An 8,516-nucleotide genomic window follows, 5' to 3' on the forward strand; every position below is an offset into this window, starting at 1 on the left:
ATGGTCCTCAGAACCCATTATACCATCAGACAAAAGTCTATGGTTTGTGCAGAAGACATTTGTATATAATGAAATACTATTCATGTGGGGTACATTACGTATGTCAGCCCATAGAAACATAATTTATCTCGCCAACTTTCTAGACCTTTTCCTGTTATATAGCAGAGAACGCAGACCGACAGAGAATAAGTGTACATATACCTACGCTTTGTTCTGTTGTAGGTCAAGGTTCTAGACAGGACTTCAGTAATGGAGCTTGTCATTGTACAACATCCATTCGGCGTGTGATGTTCCTGAAACCCCTGAAAGTTGTCTATTGCGGGTGTTTCCCTTTAGAGAGCGCGTGATCATTTGAGTGCTCTTGGTTACGCAACATGGAGGAGGGATACCTGTGGGAGCTGCTTCCGCGGGTCAATAATGATTGCAGACAAACTTCAATCAGACACATTAACAAACAGGCAGAGCTGTGGGCGGCTAAAGGAGGTAGAGAGAGAGAGAGAGAGAGAGGGAGAGAGATGGAGGGAAAGAGAGAAAGAGAGAGAGAGGGAGAGAGAGAGAGAAAGAGAGAGAGACGGAGAGAGAGAGAGAAAGAGAGAGAGACGGAGAGAGGGAGAGAGATGGAGGGAGGTAGTTTCCATACCAGGGCCGCAGGAGACAGGCACCATGGCGACATCCCACAATTTCAGTGACTCAATTCCCTTATTTGATTGGTGACCAAGGGGCCTAATTTAATGAGGCACATCACAGACCCTGCCCAGCAGTTTCAACACAATCAAAACTTTAGTGTGTGTGCATATGTGTACATGTGTGTGTGTGTGTGTGTGTGTGTATGTGTGTGTGTGTGTGTGTGTGTGTGTGTACATGTGTGTGTGTGTGTGTGTGTGTGCATGTGCATGTGTGTGTGTGTGTGTGTGTGTGTGTACATGTGTGTGTGTGTGTGTGTGTGTGTGTGTGTGTGTGTGTGTGTGTGTGTGTGTGTGTGTGTTCAAATCAGTGTTAGTCAATACATCATACAATACAATCTTCAATATCCGTTTTCATTTTCATTTCCCCCCTGACCTAGTTGTAAAGACTCCGGAAAGATGCAATGTTCACTAATGTGACCAGTCTCTATCAGTGCTGTTCTGCTTGCTCCTGGTTTGTGTGTTCCTCCAATGTTCACTAATGTGACCAGTCTCTATCAGTGCTGTTCTGCTTGCTCCTGGTTTGTGTGTTCCTCCAATGTTCACTAATGTGACCAGTCTCTATCAGTGCTGTTCTGCTTGCTCCTGGTTTGTGTGTTGCTCCAATGTTCACTAATGTGACCAGTCTCTATCAGTGCTGTTCTGCTTGCTCCTGGTTTGTGTGTTCCTCCAATGTTCACTAAAGTGACCAGTCTCTATCAGTGCTGTTCTCCTTGCTCCTGGTTTGTGTGTTCCTCCAATGTTCACTAATGTGGCCACTGACCAGTCTCTATCAGTGCTGTTCTCCTTGCTCCTGGTTTGTGTGTTCCTCCAATGTTCACTAATGTGACCAGTCTCTATCAGTGCTGTTCTGATTGCTCCTGGTTTGTGTATTCCTCTCCAGCTCCTCTGCTTTTTCCCCCATCCCCACGTTCTACTGCAAGCATCTTAATCCTCCCCATCTCCCCGAGCGCTCTGTTCATCCATTAGGTAAGGAGCAGGCCGAACCCCCGGGCTCCTCCAGGGAAATGTGTGTGTTTGTGTGTGTGTGTGTGCCGGTACCAACCAGCCTGCTTGATTGCGGGCGACCCGTACCGGGCGCCTCGTCGTCCCCCGTCACAGAGCAGGCTGATCAGGGGTGAGGAGGAGGAGAAGGCCCAGGAGAGGACCGGCCAAGCGTGTGGTAATGAACCCAGACTGAGCCGCTCTCATTAAGGGGTTCGGGGCGACGGAGCTCCCCAGAGAGAGAGAGGCCCAATTAAAGGTGTCTGTTGGGGCGGATGGATTTCGTGGAATGCAGAACAGCCAAAATGGTTTAGGGAGAGGAAGTATGGGCATAGAGTACGGGGTTGGTGGCAGAGGGGGTGGGGTGGGGTGTTGTGGAAGGGGGGGGGGGGGTAATTGAGCAATGTGAGTGCGTTACCAACCAGAGGGGGAAAGCGGTGGCTGTGTTGGTAAACATATCAAACACAAACTCTCTTAGGAAAACAGCAACAACAACAACAACACTAGATTCTGATTCAACTCACAATATCTATCTCATGCCTATATCTCAAACACCCCTCATAGCATACCAATCCTGCTTATATCACACTGTTCATTAATACTGTAGCACAACAGAGTGTCCCAAGCTGTATCGACTGTATGTCAACCTCAAGTGAGTAGCATTTGTAATGCAGATTGCGCATGGAGTATTCTGTTTGTGACACAGCGTGGCTCAATGAATGGAGCCTCTTTACATTAGCGCTTGCATGCTCTCCCCAGATAGAAAGCTGTGAGAAGATCATGGCTTGGATTTAATTAAAGCCTGCGGTTTATTTTTTCATTTATTTTCTCATTCATGTCATTTGTTTTGTGTTTTTTTGTCATGAAGCCAAGATAGCGTCAATATTCACACATTGTTCTTAATTAAGAAGGAGCAGATATTTGGTGTCTTGGAACCAAGAGGCACTTCTGTGTAAGAGTACGCTGCCGGAATAATAACAAGAGAAATATCCATTTTCTTTTATCTTTTTTTTTTCCCCCTCCGTGTTTTCTCTCTTCATTTCATTCCCCCCTCGAATGTCTTTGTTTTTCCTTCAGTCAGTCCTCTAATAGGAAGTGCCCTGCTTAATTCCGCTTTGAGAATCTGATCAATGGACAAGGCGGGGCTTTGGGATTTGATTAGATCTCAATATAGCGGTTCTCTGCCGTTATTCCAAATCCGATTTCATTTTCTCCGGAGAGAGTGGTGTGTGCGCTCGAGGATCGGCGGCGGTAATAACATTGATTGTGTTGCTAACCAGTGTCACTTACCAAAGCGCATGCACAATGTCCCATTCGCACAGGGCACCAACCAATAGACAAACAGTCGAGGGAGAGAGAGAGAGAAAGAAATCTCCATTAATTGAAGCCTCGAGAGAGAAAGAGAGAAAGAGAGAGAAGGGCCCCCGATACTGCCTGACATCTTAACTGTGTGATCAATACGTCTCCGTACAGCTGTGTTGCCTCTGAGGTAATTGGCATCCTGGCGTTGCCGGATTCCCGCCAACAGCCTCCACACTTCCTCCGTCTCATCCTGCGGGACAAGTCAGACCTTGAGTGATGGCTGGGATAGACATAGAGACAGCGAGGATAGACATAAAGACAGTGAGGCACCGGAATTTCGAATGACAGGGAGATTGATTCCTCCGGAGAGCCGAGAGCTGAGCGGTTAATGGAATATTGGCTAGTGCCGACGTCGCGGAGCTCATAACAATGTGCTCGGGCTACTGTTGGTGATTGTGGGTAATTAACGGAGCAGGCCTGCAGTGGGGACATGCCCTGGGGCTCAGAGGGAAATGAAGCCACTTTTCTTTTTCTTTCTCGTCTGAGTTTGCGTTTTCTCATTTTCTCTCAACCAAGTTCCATTTGGTTGAGGACGCATTCGTTACACTGACACAAAAGGTGACAAAGGATCAACTGTACACCTTGATTAGAAAGTCCGACCGAATTTGAGATATCAGTACATACAGTGTGAAAAACGACTTTTCTGAGGTGACTGTTTTCCCAGCTGCCTAAAAGACGCCACAGGCCACATTAGGAGTCACACAGAAGTGTCCCCTCCCTCTCCCCCTCTCCTGCAGCCATCTCATGGAGCCTTAATAAGAGCAATAGCCAAAGAACCCATTCTAATAGCATCATTATCTTTTCACCCACCTCCGCCATCACTCCCTGACCCGGTACGGAGGGAGGCTCTGTGATCCCCCGGAAAGGCAGATGGAGATCTGAGAGGTGGGCACGTCCGTGGCACATCCCCGGGTGCAGTGTTTCAACCGACGCCCCGCTGCTGCTCCTGGGCGGCTATTCTCTTTAGATTTGGGCTCAAATTAGCCAGTGTGCCGTGTGTGTGTCTTCTTTTAATATCTTCTCGTGTGCATTCAGATAGAAAAGAAACAAAGAAAGAAAGAGGGAGGGAGAGAGAGAGAGAGAGAGAGAATGCCTGACAGTTGACCCATTCAGGTGGGTATGTTTTATATTTTCTTTACCAGAACAATAAAAGGGATGAATGCAAAGGACAGTAATGCAATTTACCTCACATGAAAGTGAAGAACACGAGAAACTGAGAAAGAGAAGTGATATGAAAGCAACGATGACTACCACTGCACTCACAGATACACAGACATACAGTAGATACACACTGAAACACAAACTCTCTCTCTCTCTCTCACACACACACATACACACACACACACACACACACACACAAAGTCATCCTCATCTCCCTGCAAGCCCATTTCCTCCTTGCATCCCCGCTTTCCATCAGCTCCCTGTCTGTGAGTTAGCCTCTTTTTTTCCTCCTTTCATTTCAGGGCGACAGGGAAGAGACACTGAGAGACAGAGGGCTCCTCTGGTGCCAATATCCCCGTCCCTTTATCTCTGCCAGTGTGACGCTCCCTTTCGTCCCGTCTCTGGTGCCAGGGATCCGGTCTGCTTCCGCCAGCGGAGCCCCGCTGACACCCGTCACGTCAGATGTCAGATGTTCCCCAAAGGACAGGATGCGCCGGCACCCGCTAGTCTCTCTCACAAATCTACATTTTTTTTGTTTTTTTCAGTGTATGTGGGAGCATGTCATAATGTTGCAAATGTGAGTCTGGATAACATGGTGGTATTAAATGAGTGCTTACATGGGGGGGGGGTTGACTGATGTGTGCTTATATTGGGGGGGGGGGGTTGACTGATGTGTGCTTATATTATTGGGTGGGGGGGTTGACTGATGTGTGCTTATATGGGGGGGGGGGGGTTGACTGATGTGTGCTTATATTATTGGGGGGGGGGGGTTGACAGATGTGTGCTTATATGGGGGGGGGGGGGTGACAGATGTGTGCTTATATGGGGGGTTGACGGATGCATAAGGCTGTTTCTAAGTATTTGTTGTCTTGTTGGTGATGTTCACAGAGGATGTCAAACAGCACATTGTATTCTTCCGTGAGGACTGGTACACAACCTCATCATCCTGTATACATTCCTTATTCACTTAGGACAGTGTGGCATGGTACAACTTCACAGCGAAAGTGGTTTTATTTTATGTCTAGACATACTCCTTTTTTTCTCTCAAAACTAATTTCATGTTGTTGTTTTGTCCTTCAGTGGAAGACACTTCCCTTGTTAATAATCAAATCTGATTTTTACTCTGCCTCTCTTTGTCTCCCTCTCCATTTTCTTCTTTTCATGGGTGTACTGGTGTCCCTTTTATGTTCCCCACCTCCAGGTCGGCACCCCACCAGACGACAGCCTGCCCACTCCAAGCGATGCAGCATCTGGAGGAGGATGGAGGTGCTGGGACAAATTCATTAGATTTTACAGGCAGTCGCACTGATTCACAACCCTGTCTTGTTTAACAGTGCCTGTGCTTTTCCGCTGCTCATGTCCCTCTCTCTCCATGCTCCGCAGTTTTGGTTGGACCCTCGTGACCCCTCTTGCACACATCACTCCACACAGTCTGGCACCACTCGGGCGAGCCTGAAGCCGGGGGCAAATGAAGATAGCTGGGCATAAAACAAAATGAAGATAGCTGGGCATATAACAAAATGAAGATAGCTGGGCATATAACAACATGAAGATAGCTGGGCATATAACAACATGAAGATAGCTGGGCATATAACAAAATGAAGATAGCTGGGCATATAACAACATGAAGATAGCTGGGCATATAACAACATGAAGATAGCTGGGCATATAACAACAGCTCTACAACATGGAGGAAGGGGCACTGGAACATAACCAGACATGATTCACAGGAAACTGTGATGCGCATAATGGCCTATTGTACCCTCTGTAACCAGATCATAAGCTCAGTAGGCTACTCAGCAAGGAGGGACCCGAATGGCATTTTTCATACTGGTTTAGAGCCACCCCTTGCAATCTGGAGCCAAGCACACACACAGCTCCATTTAGTCAACAACATCACCTTCCAGATCCTCACAGTAAAGGTGGGCAGCTCACTGAAGCCTCTCCTTGTTTGCATGAGGTGGGCCGATACCAAACTCAAGAGCCCCTCTCTCCAACAGAGCTTATCCCAGCACTCTGACAAATGTGTCTCCAGCACGGGCTGATGGAGAGCTCTGATAATGACCTGATTGTATCTCACTCAGTCTGTTCTCCCGCACTGGATCTCTGTCAGCGCTGCTGTCATGCTACACCCAGCGTGAGTGCTGGCTGGCAGGCGCTGCCTTGTAAATCAGACAGACCTGGTTTCACTCACTGTGAGACCGTCCACAAGAGAGATGCAGAAACTCAGGGCCAAGGCACACACACACAAAAAAAAGAAGAAGTCAGGAGGACAGTTTAATTATGGATCTCGAAATAAACCACCCCAACGTCTTTGTTGTTTGTTTCCAGTCAAACAGATTGTCTTTTTCTTGTTTTTAATGAAAGCTGTTCATTAAACTCAAGGTTTTATAAACTGAAATGATTAACTAAAAGTCGAGCCTCTTTATGCCTGTTAGGCTGCAGTTAAGGGCTTTGGATGGGAGAGGGGGAAGGCGTCTATAATTAAGGAGTCAGTGATGATATACGAAAAGCATCCTGACGAGTCTCCAAAGACACAATAAAAGGCTGTTTGCTAACAAGCTAGTGCCAGTAATGACGGCTGCTTCAAAGAGAGCAGGGCTCTCTGAAACGAGGGCGTTAAGTGGCGCTGACAGATTCAGAAATAATTTTAGGACCTTCGTTTTGAACAGGTGACTAAAGAAGAAGAAAAATCAAGAAATGTTTTGAAGTTGACCTCTAGAATAGTCTCATTCCTGTAAACCTCCCATAAAAGTGAGGTTAAATACACATACTATTGTAGTTATCAGACATGTTAGCCTCAAAACACCAGGATTAGCAAAGCCAGGCCAGACAAAAAAAACGATTTAAAAACGATTTAAACTTCATACATAACAACAAGCCGTTTAGAATGAGAATCTGTTTTTCAGGCTCTATCTTCATGTTTCATGAAAAAAAAAAAAAAAAAAATATTTGAATAAACATACATGCAGTAGCCATGACAAAAGTCAAGTGATATAAATACTCCTACGTGCCTCATTTCATCTTAGTTTGAGCGCTGCTGCCACCTGTGCTGTTATTTCTATGATCGCATGCTTAAATCTATATTATCCCCCATACATCTCCTGGATTATGACATGGTATATTACAAAATGGACACTATGTGCAATCAATTTTCAGTTCGACTGCACGCTTTCTCTATGAGGAGATTGTCATTAACTTGCAGATTATTCATATGTACTGGGCTTCTACTTGATCCCCAAGGTAGGCTTCAATCTAGGTCATAATTGTTCATTGAACACTATAAACACAAAGGATATATCATTTATGAAGTTGTTAAGCAAGAGTATTTTGCAGGGAAAGTGGCTAAATATTGTAAAAGATGACAAAACTGTCAGTATACCATGTCACAGCACAGTTTACCTGAAAACTGTAGTATAATAGTCCTTTCAACTCTCTCTCTCTCTCTTAATTTGCATGAGAGTGTGTGTGTGTGTGTGTGTGAGAGAGAGAAAGTGTGTGTGTAGGTGTGCGTGTGTCTGTATGTGTGACAGTGTCTTCCATCACATCAAACTCTCCTATTCATTATGAGCAGTGCAATAAAGACTATTTCTAAATGATCGGCACTTTCTCATTTTCTGACTTTTCCACGGCGCGTGTCAGAGCTGTCTCAGATCTCTGATTAGATGGACGCACGGCAAAGGCACCTCCTCGAGGCAAATCCCAGACAGCGTTTGCATTCTGCGCTCATGAGCAGACAGTGATTGAGAGTAGTGTATTAATGCCACCAGGCGATTCAAATCAGGCCTTGAATAGAGGGTAAACAAAAATAAATTGCACATTGCACATTTTCATAGAAATGTTATTGACCTCTTCCCTCTGACTCCAATTATTTGTGGCCCCATCCTCACCCATCCCCCTTCATGACACAACAGCACAGAACTGTTGCTGATTTCAATTGGGATTATTAAAGAAAAAAAAGAAAGTTTCAAACGGCAAGATTACATTCATTAAAAGCTTCATGGCACATCAATGCTTTTTTTCCCACAGATTTAACACAGGAAGAGTTTGACAATTCCCTTTTACATTTTTTTTTTATATTTCTTTCTGCACACAAATCCTCTATGAGCTGTCCTGTAGAAACAGGGCTGACTGCCGACTGCCGACGTGCACTTGTTATCCAGGCCAGTCGAGCGGGAGCGGGCCAACTCTCGGAGTGCTCTCTCCAGCATAGGCGCCGCGCACTGATCTAAAAGTTCTCAAAATAATAATGTTTCCTCAAGGGGGAAGCGTGGCCCCGGGTCCAGATGGTCCCCTCCGTGGAAACAGCAATCTGGTGGGTACATC

General features: G+C 45.9%; 1 long non-coding RNA gene across 1 annotated transcript; it reads left to right on the plus strand.

Annotated features, from left to right (window-relative positions):
• The first annotated feature begins 2,058 nt into the window (after nucleotides 1–2,058).
• On the plus strand, nucleotides 2,059–7,789 carry LOC116223474. The gene is made up of 2 exons (XR_004165111.2): nucleotides 2,059–4,767; nucleotides 5,392–7,789. It is a non-coding gene; the product is annotated as an uncharacterized LOC116223474 (long non-coding RNA).
• Nucleotides 7,790–8,516: the final 727 nt, after the last annotated feature.

This window comes from Clupea harengus, chromosome 14, assembly GCF_900700415.2.
Source record: "Clupea harengus chromosome 14, Ch_v2.0.2, whole genome shotgun sequence".
NCBI classification, from domain to species: domain Eukaryota; kingdom Metazoa; phylum Chordata; class Actinopteri; order Clupeiformes; family Clupeidae; genus Clupea; species Clupea harengus.